The following is an 18,648-nucleotide window of genomic DNA, read 5'->3' on the forward strand; positions in this document are numbered from 1 at the left end:
ACCATCTACAAAGATTTTGGAAGTCTCCAGCTTTGGCATTTGCAAGAAATGTGCTTGAAGGAGGTTTCATCCAAAACTTTAGTCTCTGGTAGTCAGGGGTCAAAAAACAAATTTGTACTTTTTTTGCTGCAGTCTTGTGTTTCTATTAAGTGAGATCTTGAGAGGCACATTAGTCCGGAGAATGTGACTAGATGTGCTGTTGGGCTATAAATTTTCAAAGAGTGGAGGTGGATTTAGATTTCAGAGGCCTGTTAATGAAGTGTTCCTGTCAGCACACTTCTGGATTATTAAAGACTGCATCAAGCTTGCAGCCTTCAGCAGGTGCTGCTAAAATAAGACACAGAGGAGGAAATATTAGCCAGTGTCCATCCCCAAGCAAATGATTGGCAAAAAACCTCCCTTGCTATTGCTTTTATTTATGGACAAATGTCACAGATGACCAGCCCATGCATTGTCAAATAGCTGGGGGGAAGATCAAGAATGTTAAAGGATTCCAGAAAAGTAGCCATGTTAGTTTGCAACAGCAGAAAGAACATACAGCCTTAGGAATGTCTTAAAGATTAACACATTTGTAAGGTCATAAACTTTGGTGGAATAGAGCCTATTAATCTAAGCTTGAATTTGTTTCCCAGGAGATAAAAGAGAAACACTGACAAGGACCATTGAATTAGACGTTTGTGAATAACACAATGGTCAGTACAGGAATAATTAAAAACAGATTGTCCCTGTTCTACAATATAAGAGAAACAGCACACCATATACTTAGGTAGTATAGTATAAAGAAAGGAATTGTATGGAAACGAGAACATAATATTACAACTGCACATAAAGAAATCATCATAGTGGTGATACTGACAAACCTGTACATGAGAGTAATCTGAATTAGAAGCTCATATTTACACTTTGCCATGAAAATCCACTTCAGTCCATCTAAGCTCACACCTCTGAAACCATTCTATAATCCCTAACCATTCTAAATGCCCAACCTTTGAAAATGAATTTCTAGCTTTTACATTGCTCAAAGATGGGAGCACTTCATTTCAGAGTATATGTCATTGTAGTTCTGGAGGATATGAGGATTTTTTTTGTCCCTCACTTTCTGTCCAAAATTCTTTCAATGGTAAGGGTCACTTTGCCTCTGTAATTGTTTTTCTATTGCTCCATAGGTGTGTCTCATCTCTGTCACTGTGATTGTTATTTTTCCAAAGGCGCAGAAGATGCATTGCCAGTGATGCCGTGAATATTCTTTAGCTTATCAAAACAATGCAGTCATCGACAAGTACTAAGGTTTCACACACTGGCACTTTTAGCAAAGAAGTCACATTGACCCACATGCAGCTTTTCTCAGAAGCTGAATAATATTTGTGTTTTTCCATTGCTATTCTCCGTTTCATTCCATCATGTCTGCTTCTGGGCTTGTGGAATTTTTACCGCTACCGAAGAAAATCAGTTGTATATAGAACAAGGGTGTAAAACTTGATTTCATTGAGGGACACATTAGGATTGTGTTTGACCTTGGGGACCCAGAGTGGGCATGGCCAGGGTGGGCAAGGCCAGCTCAACATCACTCATGTCAGGGGCACCTGTGGTAGCCTGAGCACTCTGCCAGAGAAAATGAACTCCCAAGCTCCATTTTTGGCTGGACAGCCTCTTGCAACCCTCTGCCAGTGAAAACAGAGCTTGGGAGGGCCACTCATGGCCCTCCTAAGCTACATTTTAGGTTGCAACAGTTTCCTGAAACCCTCCACCCGCAGCCCTCCCAAGCTCCATTTTCGCTGACAGATGCACCATGGGCTAGTCCTTCGCTGTTTCCAGGGGTGGTGCCACAGGCCAGATCTAAGCAACCTGTGGGCTGGATCCAGCCCATGGGCCTTGAGTTTGATACCCCTGATATAGAATAATAAAAACAGAACAACATAGTTGGAAAGGACTTTGGAGGTCTTCTAGTCCAACTCTCTACTGCAGTAGGAAACCCTATAACAAACCCTATAACATTTCAAACAAATGTTGCCCAAAATATTCTTAAAAACCTCCAGTGTTGGAGCACCCACAACTCCTAGAGGCAAGCTGTTCCACTGATTAATTGCTCTCCTTAGTTCTAGGTCGGTTATCTCCTTGATTAGTTTCCATCCCTTGCTTCTTGTTTCTATCTATTGCTTCTTAGGATGGAGAAGTTCTTTGCTTTCCTACACCATGTTCAATTCCCCCCCCACCCCCGAAGGAGGGATTGCATCACACAAAATAGGAACAAAAAAATTGGAGTTTGTATTCTATCTTTTTCTCTCCATCTTAGGTCTCAAAGAACGGAACTGGCTTATCTAGAAATATACCACACTGGGAGAAAGAGCTATAAAGGAATGCTTCTGCTATTTGCATCTTTACCTTGATAGCAATTGAATGCAGTTGTTGAACCCGCTCACATGCAGGCTGAGTGGGAAGGGAGTATGGATTTATATATAAGCCTTACTGCCAACATCCCCTTCTTTGAGCTTGCTGTGTTGAGGAAGAAAGTTTGAAGTTTATTTGTAAACAGAAGCTTCTGTCCCAGTGACCATCTATTCTATAACACAAAATTCCTAATCTTGGACAGACTTCCATACATTTAAGTAGTGAGGAGAGATTGGGGGTGGCTTGTCAACATCCTTTTCCCCTTTAAATCCTAACATAAGCATAATAAATGCACATGTAGGGCAGTGGTGGGATTCAAATTTTTTTACTACTGGTTCTGTGGACGTGGCTTGGTGGGCGTGGCTTGGTGGGCATGGCGTGGCTTGGCAGGTGTGGCTGGGCGGGCATGGCAGGGGAAGGATACTGTAAAATCTCCATTCCCTCCCCACCCCACTAACCTGCTTTCCAGCTCCAGTCTCCTGTGCAGGGCAACAAAAGAAGACCCAACTGATCAGCTGGAACTCGGGAGGCAGAGAATAGATAAGGGGTGGGGCCAGTCAGAGGTGATATTTGCTGGTTCTCCAAACTACTCAAAATTTCTGCTACCGGTTCTCCAGAACTGGTCAGAACCTGCTGAATACCATCTCTGATGTAGGGTTATTACTTCTCTCATGTTTCAAATAATGCATATGACTCAGGGAATTTCTCTGTACAAGGCTATATGAATATTTGATTCAAAAATTTGTGACTTAAGTGATTTAATGCTGAATTTTCAATATCCAAACTGAATCACCAATTCAAAGAGTTGAAAGGGTTCAGCTATTTCTGAAGTGGCTTGGACTTGATTTGGAGATTGGACAGGCTTTTTAAAGTGAATCTAAACTCCAAATCAAAGTGGTGTGGTCTAATTTTTCAAAGCAGTTCAGCAATTATATGGGATCATACATCACCAAGGCTAATGTTGCCACCCAGGCTTTCATAGATGACAGTAGAAAACATTATCCAGTCTTCTGATTTCCATTGATGTCAAAATTAAGGACCAATTTACAGATAAACCTTTTCAATGTTTTCTTCAGTGTAATTTTGATATATTTGGATATGAATATCTGATTTTTAAACAGCCATTGTCTTATAATTAGGTGGAATTGACAAGAAAATGGTTCTTTTCTCTTTCATTTTCCTTTTCTGCTCTATTATATGTTATATGATTTTGTAATTGGCTATTCACACTTTGTTAATTTATATTCCATTAATTTGTTGTAAGCTATTTGCAGTCTGTTACTGGGTGATTCATAATTTTATCATTCATTAATTGGTGCAAAACTACCGCACACATGACTAGATAGAGGAGCACCAAGGGACTAATTAATTTGGGAGCTCTGTGGTGACTGAGTGCATTCTCCCATATCTCTTATGTTCATAACACAGAGGGAATCTGAAGTTAATTCAAAGCAGCTGGAGTTTTTGATTGATGTAGAGCCATCGGAGACCTCTAGCCTGCAACTTTAAGATGGAGATCATATACTGTGAACAGAAGCTTCAAAATTAGCAGTGTCATTTTCACTTGCATTATTCAAAGATGACAAAGGAATGGAAAAGTCTTCCACTAAAAAAAAAAAGGAAACTTATTCAGAAAAGGAGAAGAAGAAAAAATCACTTTGGGGAATCTAAATCCATATACAAGACTCCTTTGTCTTCTGGCCTTGAGTTTAAGATGGGAGAGGACAAGTAAATTAAAAAAAATGCAGGTATGGCATGCTTCAGAGCCTAACACAGAAATCTGGAATATGGCTTTCAGAGTTGACTCCATAGCTCTGAAAGTTCTTTTTCTTTCCATCAAAAATCTTACCTTACCTTTGGAGAGACCAATCCACTCCCTGTTTAAATAGGAAGAGACAGGGCCAAACTCTTTGTTTTTCATTTTGCAGTAAGTTGTTGTGTGAAGCCATACCATACGAAAATGAATTTCTCTCCTCCCCCCCCCCACATTCTGATTATCTGCCCATTTGGATTCCACCAGCTAGTCCATTCCCTTCCTCAGGCAGAGCACCTTGTAACTTTTTCTAAATTTAGCTGCTGTTGGAAGAATTCCCAGATTTAAAGCAGAACAAACATAAGGACATAAATAAGGCCAATGGGGGATGTTGTTCCCTGATGTCTTGCATCCGCTCACTACTATATTCCATTCCAGAGAAGAAGAAAAATGATGGAGAAATTGCCATTAGTACAGTAAGAACCAGAGTAATTCTGCTGCTTTTCTCTTCCTTTCCCTTCCCTCTTCTTCTCTTTCACATAGCTCCAGCTTTTAGTTAAAAAAAAATGGGGAGACCTAGGAAGAACACAAATGTCATCTCTCCATTTAAATAAGTATGAATTGTACACTCGAGCATTTAAAGTGCAATTCAATAGAATCAACGGAAAGGTCACATGCAATTTAACTATGGGAGAAGATGTGTCAAAAGAAAAGAGTAAATGAATGACGATTTTTAAAAAGCTGTGTGACACATACTTGAAACTTCAGTAGAAACTGTCTAGTATAAGGTATCTGCTGAGTGCCTGAGAGGAATATCTCAGAATTTCTTCCCTTTTCCAAAAAGAATCACAATAAGCCCACAAAAGTTTGGAATTAGAAATCAGGGTTTTGTTCTGTTATCAATGGATACGATAATAGCATTTTCCTGAATGGGACATGAGAAAAGAGGCAGGAAGTCTGACATAATTATCATTTGGTTTGTTTCTGGCTGTTGAAATAAATTTACAATCTAATGCTTGCAAAATTTGATATTATACATTGACCACCCAGATGGTTCCTGTAATTAACAGCACAATGTAGATTCAATCAAAGGAACATACTTAATGAAAAGAGAAAACCTCAACTGTGTATTTCAGGACTATTTGTAGAAGGATTATCAGTAGACATTCCCATAAATGTTTTTTCATTTACTAATAGTTTACCAACCTTGGGAGTTTTAAATGTATCTGTTTTGGGCACATACATTGAAGTAAAGTTCTTATTCTGGAATTTATCCAGGAAAAGATTTAAAGTCCCCTGCTTGATTTTCTGCCAAGCATCATGGTGAGGCCTATAAAGGAATCCTAGCCTGAGTTAGTGCAATGTCTAAGATGGTAAGGAATATAAGGCTTGTGGGGTTAATGAAATGAAATCTGTGTTATGTTTTGGCACAGATTACAAGCTTCTGCTATGTTACTAGTGGTCATGCAAGACTCCGAGAGCTGGCCACAGGTTGCAAATTTGGTTTACTATTCAGGAGGAAGGAGAAAACTTGTGTTTCATCATATACTGTATACGGAGGGAGGAATGAGAGGCAAAAAAAATCAGCTAAGAGGACTCCCAGCAATATTGAAAATAAGAGTAAACAAACAAATTTCACCATAGAGATTAAAATAGTTTTTGAAATACAGGTATCCTTGTTTACTGACACAATTGGGATTGGCATTAAGCAAAGTGGTCACCAAGGGAAACTGCAACTGTGCTGATAATCTTTCTCCAGCTTTCCTTTGCTTTACACACCAAAGATTGTAAATGCGAGTTATTTTTATATTACCATCCTAACTGTGGGTAGTCACTAAACAAGGCAGCCAGCCCCTAAACAAGGATTACTTTTAATTCTGTTTACAAAGAAAAATGGTTTTTATTTATTTTATTTATTTAGTGCATGATGAGAACATAACAGAAGAGAAGTAAACATGTATACATAGTCCATCTATGGGGGTATGGCAGTGGCCTCATAACTGAATGTCGATTTCAGCTATCCAGGTGATCGCCTCTGCCGTGGTTTCATGTAGAAAACTAGAGTATGCACTCGTTGGCTGCTTTGCACAATATGTTTAGAAGTTTGCATATCAGCACCACAATTGCCATAAGGGGAATCTTGCCATTTCTACTGATATCACACCAAATTCTGTTCAGTTTTGACCAGACAAAACAAGGCAGGTCAAAACCAGGTGGTTTGATAAAGGGAGCACTAATGGTCCGGCCACAAGCAGGTTCCTTGGACCATTCCTCTCTTCAGGAATTCTTAGAGTTAAACCGGATAGATATTTAAGTGAATAGCTGTTTTCCAAGCTGGCCTATAGGATTTCAGTCTTGTGATGGGCTGTGCATTGCCCCAGTGAAAAGGAAGGCCCTTGTGGTTTGTACTGAACAATCTAATTAATTCTATTTAGGTCAAGTCCATATAGTAATGCAGAAACTGCCATTTATATTGGGTATTTTGAAAATGTATTTAGTTAATTCGTACTCAACAAAATTGCCAAACTCACAGTGAAACCTCACAATGGTGGTATTTTCAGACTGGGAAACAATATGATTACACTCTCCATATGTCTGTTAGTGGCAGGAGAAATTCAACCTAGCAGGTGGCAACTATAGACAGGAATGCAAAAATGAAGAAAATGAAAATATGCAAATGGATTTAATTGTGCTTGAGAAAATAATCAGATTTTCTATAGAAGGTGCCACAGGGGAAAAAAGTGTGCAGGATTTGAAGAAGAATAAATTATATGGAGAGCCAACTTGGCATCAGGTTAGAGACTGAGAGACCATGAGTTCTAGTTCCACCATAGGCATAAAGCCATTGGGGGTATGTGTGTCTTGGATCAGTCATTCTTTTCCAGCCCTAGGAAAGAGACAATGGCAAATCACTTCTGAAAAACCTTGCCAAGAAAACTGAAGGGACTTATCCAGGCAATCTCCGAGAATCAGACACAATTGAATGGAATAAAAAAATAAATTCTCTACCATCTTTCCTGCCTACTAAGAGACTATTAACTGCTTATTATTCTTTCAGTACAGTAATTGAGATTTAGTTCCTGAGTTGGTCTATGGATTTGTGGAATTACAACAATGTTTGTGCCTGTTTTAAGGGAGCCTGATGCAATATGATGTACTTCCATTAGGTGGATAGCTGCTTATAAGTAATTCCTTAGCTTTGAAGTTTTCCTTGGATCATAGACCTTGCAGGGCTGGGAACTGTAGTTCTCTAGACATTATTGGTTTGCAGCCAGTAGCATCTGTAGAAGCCTGTTGCTTTCATCAGAATGAGAAAAGCAAGTCATTGCATAATTCTGCAAGGTTGGATGTTTGTGCAACTTCATAATGAATGTACAAATCAGTTGTATAGCCTCAGGCTGCTGCACTCTTCCCACCCTCTTACTCTCCCTTGGTTCTTAGATCATTGGCCATTATAATGAGACTGATGAGAATTAACCTAACACTACATGAAGCACTGTTACTTGCAATTTATGGTCTAATCTCTGAATGCCCACATTTAGCAGATGCATCCTCTTAGATCCTGCAATTATGATCTTGTTTAGAAAAGCATGAAGGTGACTTCTATTTGTGTTTATTGAATGCAGGAAGGTTCTACACAATTAATAAAGAATGTTGCTAAAGCAAATCAGGCCTGGTGGTGTTGAGTGAAGGCTTACATATCGATCTTGTTTCTCCTTTCCTGTTTTATTCTCTTGTATGCAGACTGAACGGTGATATTGAGCAGCAAATTAAATGTAAGGGATCTATCCCCCATTCTGTGCAAACCATAGGCAAAATGGTTGGTGCGTGTAGTGATGAATATATTATAGGTGGATGGAGTTACACCAACACAATTTTTTTTTTTATTTTTTTTTTATGAAACAGATTTGCTGGGTGCATCACTGGGAGTGTACACATTCACATAGGAGATGGGTATTGCTTGTGTTCCTCTGTGTCAAGTTTGAAGCTGTAAAGAGCTGCTGTTGTTGGGTGTTTTTTTTTTCTTTATTGCCTTGGAAACAGTCATGAAACTGATAGATTCCTTAAAGAGCTGTCATCTCTGGTGATTGAGAAGATGCTGTCTCAACATGTTTCAGGAGCTCATCAGTTTATGTAAAAAGTAGGTTTACTGGCTGCTCAGGATGTGCTGTTTGTTTTGCTTGCTTTACTGGACTATATTAGTCCTAGAATTTGTTGATACAATTCCATCCATCTGTTTCCACATAAAAGAGGAAAACAACAAATTTGGCCCAGCTCCCAGACATTAAATGAAAAGAATAAGATACTAGTTAAATGAGAACTATACGGCACTGTGGCAGGTAGACTTACAGCACCACAGCACTAAATCCACTTTTGGAAGCAGATTTCCAGCCCAGTTGATTTTTCTATAGATTTTCAAATTCATAGGAAAAAAAATACTGGGCCATTTAGTAGGCAGAAAAGGGCATTAGACTTTCCAAAATCACAACATGATTAAGGTTCTTTCATCTTATTTTTTAAACTATAAAAATGTTCTCAGCCAACTCAGGGCATTTTGCAAAGAAGCTTCTGGATTTTTGGGGGTGTTCTTTGAACAATCATGCAAGCCATGTAAGAGGGGAGAGCCTTGGCTTTCCTATCTATGTAAAAAGTAGGCCCATTGTCTTTTATTTCCTACTTTATTTTCTCTTTAGGGAAGAAGTAATGCTAGCATGTAATTCATTCCTATTAGGGTCAGCAATGCTAATTTTGGACAGGTCTGCTTCCAGTTTCTGTCCATAATGGGGAAAACAAAGGCTGTGATTTTCTTTGGCTCCTAGGCCATGTTTTTCTTATTGTGTAGAAAGCATCCAGAATTAGGGTGCTAATTTTATGATCTTATTCTGGGATATGGCTCTTACATTTAGACTGCTCTGGAAGTTTAGTTGATGCCCAATTACTAGGCGAATAACAACAAGGAAAATGATTTTTGGAAAGTGAGTGATGCTAAAATATTATGAGGGTGAGATTTTTCATAGAAAAATGCTGAGTCTGTTCTGAACTGTGCAAAAGGCTAATAACCAAAAAGTGTGGGGTTATGCACTCTTTGAAAAAGATTTGGAACAAATGCCTTTTACTTTGTTCTCCTTTATGGAATCCACTTATTTAAAATGAATACAATTGTTAAAGCAGGGGTATCTGCTGATTGGAATAAGAGGGGCTGATGTAATCACTGTCAAAGCATTCACAGCCGTAAAATATGTTACAGGTTTTGGATATTCATGCAATGTTGCATTTATATACAATAATATATTTCCTTTGGGAACTGAAAACATTTGCAATTCAGTTAACTTTGAATTTTCATTCTATTAAAATTCCTTCCCTCCTTTCTGGATATTGTGGTTTATTGAGAGAAGTAAAATGCCAAAGCCACTTGCTAGAGTTAAATATGCAAATCTTATTATTTATGAATGGAGTTAATCTAGCTTTCTTCTTTCTCTGATAGTTTTTCAACAACAAATAGGAACTTCCTATTCACAATCTGCAGACAGGAACAGCCACTCAAATTAGGAACGTTACTTTAGATTTAAATGTATTTGGAAAAACTAACCACTGTGACTAAGAGCAAAAAAAAAAAAAGTTTACATTTTTCATAGAATGAGTGTGAATTTTATTTTATTCTTTTTCCTGACTTAGCTGATAGAAATTTGAATTTCATTATTAATTTAAACAAAAATTAAAAGCATAGCATAAGAAACTAGCAATTAAGATTCATTTGTTCAATCAAATCAAATCAAAACAAAAATATTTTGCTATTGGAAATGTATTATGCAACTCCAGTTCCATTTCATAATATGCCCTTGGCAAGAAAGGCTAAATAAATGTAAGGTGTTAAAATAAATAAAATATCCCATAAGATATTTTTCAAAACTGAGGAAAAAGTTTCTACAGTGATAATATCCCCTGCAGATCACACTTTTAACAGTATCAAAAGGAAGGAGTGATATTAAAAGTATATTTATGTTTCAGCTGTCCTGGTAATTGTTTCTGTATGTTTAAGGATGACTTTATGAGTTTAGGTAAACTGATGGGAAAGATAATGAGAATGTTTTATTTTTATTACATGCCTCTTTTCTTTCCTTTCAAAAATTGCTTATGGTATAAAATCCCAAATTGATACTTCCTATGAAGTATGACGTTCATTTAACTAATCTTCCTATTTCTTTATGTCATACTTTCACTTTAAAAGGGGAAAAAACTATCTAAGCTCTTAGACTGGGGTTTTCCCCCAAGACCTGTTATTTCAACTGGTTTTAGTGAAGAGCTAAATTATATAGAAAGGCACACTATATCATTAAAATAACTTCAGAAATGACTGGGCACCTCAATCAAATCAATGATGGTATTGTATTGTGAAACAAACCAATTAAATTCATGAGATGGATTTAGGAAGCCAGTTTAGAATTCCTCTGTGGAACTTTCTCTATAGTCATTTGGGAAACTTTTTATAATAATTCCATGGGCATATTTTGCTGTTATAAATACTGAGATAGTCCCAGATCAAATTCTGTTTATGCAGAATTATATTGCAGTCCAGCTGTACACTTCGGAGAAGCCATTAAAGGATACTGATCTACCATAGATTTGCCCTTAGTCTTTGAATTTTGTTCCCAAAACTGAAGGGGTACACCTGAGACTTGCCAACCTTACAGCAGTACCGTAAGAAGGACATGGCAAGAGAGATAGACTGCCCCTGCATAAATTGTAAATAGATCATTCTCCTTGCAACTGGTTCACTCTCTCCAGATGAAGTTGAAAAATTGAAAAATTACAGTATGTGAATAAGGGAGGATGATATTTATTAGGTAGAAGCTTTTTGTTGTCTGGAAAGATAAGGAAGAATAAATCTCATTTTATAAGAATTTTACTATTTTTCCTTTTATCACAAAGAAGCGAGCACCAAGAGAATGCAGGGATCAATAATTCACTGTGATTCATTGTTATAAAATGAAAGCCTTCAAAATATTTTGCTTTGTCTACTTAATTCAAAAGTTTATGGCGGCCAAGTTCTAACAATTACCCACCTTTTCCCCACCAGCTTGTTTACTGAGTTTTATTCCTCCATTTTGGAGGGAGAAGAAGGCAAGGTTAAGGTGAGGGAGAAGAAGGCAAGGTTAAGGTGTTATGCCAAATTTATTTGTTGTTCCAAAGATTGGAGGTAGTGGAATCATCTTCATTTTCTCTAAATAATATTTCTTCATCTCCAGATGAAGAATCTTGGAGTATGACATAAATTCTGGACCTGGCTTTTACATAATATGCACAGGAAGCATATCTTCTTTCTTGTGTACACAGCTAAATCCTCATAGTTTTTTTTTTAATGTTGCACTATGATATCAATTATTAAAATGTAAAGTTCAAAAACCAGCTTCCAAATTAAAAAAGATTTACATAATATATCAGAGCCAAAAGTGCTAAATCCCCAGAGCTGCCTGCCTTCCAGTCAGGTCTCTTCTTTATCTCTGTTCTGCATTACCTTGCTTGCATATTTCTCTTGTCTTCACATTCAGTTTTTTCTTGCCAATGCATAGGGATTAACCCAAGGTGTTGAGATGGATAGCTACAGATGCTTAACTTAGATGGCTGCCTGCCTAATAAAAGGAACATTGTGACATCCTGTAGCCAGCTTCTTGTCTCACAAAACTGCCTTAGAAGCTGTTATAAGAGATAGGGGTACCTTGTGTTTTCCTTGTCCAAAGTTTTTCCTTGCCTGAGTTGCCTCTATTTCTGATTGGATGCTGCAGTAGACAGATAGGAATATTCCTGGGAAAGTCGGATGAACTTCTCCTTTCCCTGGACATTCTGATGTTGATAGTAAGATGCTATCCTGTACATGTAGTTATGCCTAAACCTATGTAGAATGAAACTAAGACTGAAACTTAGCATTCAGGTTTATTCACTAAAGATAGATGGTTCCTTAAGTAACCAGGCACCACTACATGGAATACTTAAAGCTTCTGAGTAGTCTTCAAGTCAGCCCCATGTAGAAACCATTACAGTACTTGAGCCATGAAATGAATAAGGCACAAATAATTGTCTGAAGGGCCCCTTGACCTAGGAAAAGGGGCAACTGGCAGACCAGATGAAGCTGTACAAAAGCTCATTGAGCAGGAGTTATGAGTCCAGGAAGAACCACCATCCCCCAAGTTGCTCACTACTCTTGAAAGGGGAAATGCTATCCCATCCAAGGTTATTCCATCCCTAGATTTAGGTAGCTCTTAATGTCCATAATCCATAATCCCTCAGTCTTGGTAGAATTAAGGCATTGGGGTTGGAACTCAGTAACCTCACTTGGATTGCCTTGATTGAAAAATACAACTCTATACCAGCATATTCACGATACTGTCCCCAAATCAATGAATGACCTCACACAGTGGTTTCACCTACATTCTTTGCACTAGCATACTGAATGCCCAGTGTTAGCACTAAAGAAGTGAGAACTATGCCCATGGTTTTAAAATGGGAGTAGATCTTAATAGCATAATTTACAATTTGTGACCTGATTAGAAGTGCATAGTAAAAGAGATGTATCTGCTGGCAACCAGTGGTTCTTAGTTTGGTAAGGATTATGATATAAAATATCAAAGCTGTCAAAGGCCATGGGATAAATCACTGAGAATCTGTTAATTCAGGAAAGCGGGTGGAAAAAGATTAGGATATAAACTCTGGAGACAGATCTGTAGAAAAGTTTTTGCCCTTTTTGCACTGCAGAAGGTGATCCCTTTCCATACATTATTTTGTTCTTGTTTGAAAGACAAAGTCTAATCCAACCAAAGTCATTTTTGAGAGTCTCCTGCCAAGTAAGTAAATTCCTGAATAATAGATTAAAGCTTTGGAAAGCCCAGATTTATTGATTAACCTTGTTGTAAAGTCTAGCAGCTTGATTTGACCTCACAGCCATTGCTATTGGGGAAAAAAAAACCTGTTGCCTTCAGATCAAGAATTAAATTACAAGTACAGACCTCCTGCAATTCCAATAAATGCTGATCAAGTTGCTAATGCTTTGCTCCAGTATCAAAACCCAGGGGTGACCCAGACAAACTGCCCAGTTGAAACATCCAGCAAGTAGGCCAGAAAAAGCCCAGTAGTTCATCTGATAGTTCCAGCTTAAGCCCTGCAGCTTTTATTCAAGCTGCTGTAATAGCATCATCCCTCTGATGCTGAGAATCACCTTCCTTGCCTAATATACAGGATGAAAAGCAAATTTACTGCCTTTCTTGGGAAATGTGATCAGTATGCTTCCTGATGATGTTCCATCATCAAAAACCATGTAGGATTTATCATGATCCTTATGAAGGGGGGAGATGAAAAATAGATAACCCCTTATCTTATTCAAAATAGAGCTTTGACTTGGACTACTGTGCTAGTTTTGTGGCATGCCTCAGAGATAACTTTGAAGATCTGGTCAAGTGAGTGCCTGCCAACCATAAGATTCTCTGCCAACAACAGGGTTACTGCTCAGTGTGGGAGTATGCCACTGAGTTTCAGCTGTTAGCTCAGGATGTGGGCTGGAATGAAAGAAACTTAATTGTCCAATTCATAGAGGGGATATTAGATGAAATAGGGACAAACTAATTCATCAAGGCACCCCAGGAACCATGGCAGCATTAATGCAACTTTGCTTGAATATTGGTAGGAAACTCAAGGAATTGAAGAAGAATATGTTCAGAAAAGAAAGACAGTTCTATTTTCTTTCTTTCCTTCTTCCCACTTTCCTGCTAAACTTTGGAAATTGACCCCATATGAAACCAGTATAAACACAAACATATAAAAAACAGTTGCAGGAATTGGGTACGTCTAGTTTAATGAAAAGAAGGACTAGGAATGACACGATAGAAGTATGCCAATATCTAAGGACTGCCAAAGAGAATTGGAGGGGGGGGGTTTCAACCTTTTCTCCAAAATACCTGAAGACAAAGCAAGAAGCAATGGATGGAAACTAATCAAGGAGAGAAGCAATCTAGAACAAAGGAGAAATTTGCTGACTGAAAATCCGTGGAATGGCTTCCCTACAGAAGTTGTGGGTGTTCCATCACGGGAGGTTTTTGAGAAGCGATTGGACAGTCATTTGTCCAGAGTGCAATAGGGTGTCATGCCTGAGTAGTGGGGGTTGACTAGAAGACCTCCAAGTTCCCTTATAACTCTGTTATTCTGTTATACTGTAACCCATGTCACTTAGAAGTAACAGAGCTTCACTATTGCCTAGGTCTATTTTGTGTAAATTTAACCACTTCATACTTGAGTGCCGAGCTGCAACTTCCCTGTTTGAAGCATTGATTAAGTGTACTTCTGGAGAAGGGGGCAGTTTAAATAGAAACCCTAACCACTCTAAATCTGGTTTATTGGGAAATGGGATGGCTCTAGCATCATAAAGGTTCAGAGACCAGAAATTATATAAAGCCTAGACATGCAGAGCTACACATCACCATTTAATCATTCTTGTTTCACTAAAGACTCAGACCCTTGCTGAAATACACCTGCAAGTCTTTGTAGATTCTGGTACCATAAGCAATTTCACGGAGACCTTTATTGCACACAAATATGATCTGCCTACTCAGTCTATCCAGCCTCAGCAAGAGATGAAATTATTTATGACCAGCTGTTTCACTCTGGATGTATCACAGGATATAATGTAACTCTACAACTCACCATCAACAATCATCTACCAGTCCTCATCCCTCTGCAAGTACCTCCTCTTTAGGTAACTGCCAAAAATGTGATCTAAGCTGATGCATTTGGAAAGGGCAAATGGAAATCATAGATTCTGACCCCTCATTGGTTATGTGACAAGTTTATTCTTAAAGCTCAGATTTTCTCAGATCAGCACTATGCCACATCAAAGATAGAATTAATTGCCTGAAGGAGTATCTCAAGGGAAATTTATCAAAAGTTTTTATCTTCTTTCTTGCCAATGTTCCTATCTTTTTTTGTCAAGAAGGTTGGCTCTCTGCACATTATCCATCATTATTGGCTCCTGAAGTCAGTTGTCATTAGGGATCACTACCTTCTTTCCTTCATTTTTATCTCTTGGGTTTGTAGCAGATGATGCATATTTTACCAAATTGGATCATTTTCAGATGAAAGAGGACCATGAATATGTAATTGTCTTTAAATTTATGGTAACAGCTTTCAGACCAGTTAATACCCCATTTTTCTAAAGATTTCCAATCCTCCTTTCCATTATATTTTAGATAATTTTGATGGTCTTTTAATTTTATTTACTTTATTTACCTAGGTTTAAAAAGTTTGATTTAGAGTGACTCTGACTACTTTACATCATTCAAACTCAGAACCATAGAGAAAAGAACAAAGAAGTATATCTAGAAAAGAAACCATACCAATTAATATAATATCTTATGGGGACTCACCATCCTTCCACCCCAGGCCTGTGAGAATAACCAGGTTTTCAGTGCCTTCCACAATATCATCAGAGTTGGAGCTCTAGATTTCTACAATGTGGGTACCATAAATAGAGACTGCAGACTTCTGATGTTCTACCAGATGACCTTGTTTAATTGAGAAGATTTTGCTAGTTCTTAGCTGACAGGTGGAAATCATCAGAAATAGGGGGTCCATAAAGTAAGAAAGTTTTGTGCCATGAAGAACTTTATAGGTGATAATCAGCATTTCCAATCATGCTTGGAAGCATATAGGGAACCAGCTTGGGGAGCACTGGTGTCACAGATGCCAATCACTGGTTGTGCTGCCATATTCCAGTCCACCTGAATTTTCTAGTGGTTTTTAAGGGTAGCCCCATATAGATCACATTTCATAGTTCATTCTTGAAGTGACTAGGATATGAATGACTCTCTTAAAAATTGCCTTGCTTAGCAACAGAAATTCTGATTCCAATTATGGTCACAAGGAAGGAGATACCTGTATTGGATTATTAGGGCTACCATATTTTCTAAAAATAAAGATTGCTCCTTGAAAAAGTAGATTTTCTTCTGCCTTGATACCTGCCTATACTATCTAGATGTACAACATTTTGGTCCTGATTTCACTGCACTGATCTTAACAAGTTACTTAGCTTTGGATAGATGACCTTTAGATGAGTGTTTGTTTTCTTTACTCTGGTTTTTCTGGGAACATGTAGTATTTTAGCTTTTGCATGTAAATCTCTATCCTTCAGACCAAAGTCTGATGGAGAAACCCAGAAGACTAAAGACTAATGCCATTTTAGAACAGTACTCTTGGTGTTAGAAAAACTGAAAGAATTACATTGACATTTCATCTATCGCCGTATTCATTTATAACTCAGTTTGTGTCCCTACTCAGGTAGTACCATTTCAGGCCACCTTTCAAGCCACCTTTCAGTCATCACTTGCTCCAGCTGCCAAATGCTTTCCAACTTTACCTTGATACAGTGGCCTTACATGCTTTTCAGGAACTTCAAACTGTGTTCTTGGTCTCCTTAAGAATTACCTTGTCATTATTGTCAGGAAGCCCCTCTGCCCCTTGCTGTTGGCAATTATGCCTGGCTTTCTCCCCTCCATATAATCATCTTACAAAACTGGACACCAGGTTTATTCCACTTCACAGATAAGGCCTGTGACTTTTTATTTACACCTTCCAGTCACTTTGAACAGATACCTACTTTTCTATTGTGCCCAGATTTCCCCTTGAAGTTCTAGAACTTCATAGATTTTGCAGATTAGTTATTTTCCATTGATTTCCTCCATCCACAATGAGGTCCAAACATGGGAGAATAATAGAAGACTATTGTTCTTGAAGAGTTCCAATAAAGAAATGGCAAACTGACATTCTCAGACAGCAGGAGATTTTATGGCCGAAAATGGCTGCTGATTGCTGAATCCAGACTGCCAAATCTCTCCAGAGAAAGAAAAGTTCTTGATATCACCCAATGTTTTGTGTGAGTAAACCAAAGAAACTGATGTGTTTGTATCACTTGCTGGGAGTTGCATGATTCCACAAAGTTCATTGCTGTTAATGTGACCAGTTTATGGGCTCAAAATTTAACCAAAACTCACTTATTAATCATGTTGGAATTTAATTTTTTTGTTTTACTGTTTTTGAAGATTAAAAGTCTTTAGAACTGCAAGTTTGATCATATTCACTGAGTTTTTCTTCAATCCTTTGAGAAAGAAGTTTCAATTACAAGTTTAAGGTTTGCAAGATTTTTTTTTCTGAATATACAGAAAAAGGGGTGAAAATTTTAGGATTGCATAATGATTAAGGGTTCACATGGATTTGACCTGGAACTCTGAAATTAACTATACAGAATCCTTCCTGTGGGAAACTTTCTGTATTTACATCTGGAACTGATAAGATGACTTTGAAAGTTGGCCACTAGAGGGCATCAAAAGGAAATAAATACATCGATCAATACATCAAGAAAAATGGGATGGGTTTGAAGGTCATTTTTTAAAATTCTCCAACTGATCATATGGAGAAAGATAGAGTTGCTTTAAGGTGCTGAAGTCAGATGCTAAGTTTGGGTTTCCACATGTACTGAAACACCTTTTGAATTTTGAAGACTTGAATTTCAAGTTCTACAAAGCCCTAGTGGATATGGGTGGAGGAGGCTCAGAGAAAAGAATAGTGAAACAAAGAAACTGAAACAATAAAGACCATGAAAATGGGGAGTGAAGTGGACATTACATTGTTTAATCTAGAATTCAGATCAGCTCCCCACAGAAATGTTTAATATAAAAGGAACAACAGAAATGAGTATATGAAATCAAGAATCTCTGTTTTTGACCTTTGTTTCCAGCATTTGTTCTTCCGGGAGTGTAAAATAAAAATGTAATTAATTAAGAGTAATAAAACAACTGTAAATTAAACATGGGTTTCTGTAGAAGAAAGCTCTCCATAAGAGATGGAAATTACTTGAGTTTCTAGCTCACACCTGCAAATATACATATCTTGAAACCTGCATTTGTAACCTTTATTTTATAGAGATACATACCCAAGATCCATATATAGGGGAGTAGTCCAGAAGTCATACACAACTTTCATGAAAGAAACTTGCTTTCCTTTTCTGCATTCATTATTACAGCACTTTTGATACCTATTAATACAGATACTCACAAAGATGATTTTTGTTAATTTTGGCTTGTGTTAGTTTGGCATCATAATACGGTGACTTTTTAAGGACAAGAAAAAGTAAAGGGTAAATTTGCATAGTAACAAATTAATCAGATAATTTTTTGCCTATATACTCCTAGTCAGTTACTGTATATCAGAGTTCTTAAAATGAGTTGTAAGACCCTGGGAATCATAAACAACTTAAAGTGGAGACTTACAAAATTATTTTAAAGTTGAACAGGTTTTAACATCAAATTATATAATTTAACATATCTTAAGTTGACCCACTTCAGGGCTTTTGGAATACTGTGTCCACAATGTCCATTTATTATGAGCTGTCTAGGAGATTGTAATGTGGAGGGCATCAGATTGGAGAAGATAGATATGCTTACATGTTGAGATTGGAATTGGTATCTCTG

The 18,648-nt window shown here is 37.7% G+C and overlaps 1 protein-coding gene across 1 annotated transcript in view; it reads left to right on the plus strand.

Annotated features, from left to right (window-relative positions):
- GRM4 (glutamate metabotropic receptor 4) overlaps positions 1-18,648 on the plus strand; it is a 360,805-nt gene that overhangs the window by 216,751 nt on the left and 125,406 nt on the right. The gene's annotated exons all lie outside the window — the stretch shown is intronic.

Source organism: Notechis scutatus, chromosome 3 (genome assembly GCF_049901735.1).
Source record: "Notechis scutatus isolate UNSWTSFEM ecotype Mainland chromosome 3, rNotScu1.2, whole genome shotgun sequence".
Taxonomy (NCBI): Eukaryota; Metazoa; Chordata; class Lepidosauria; order Squamata; family Elapidae; genus Notechis; species Notechis scutatus.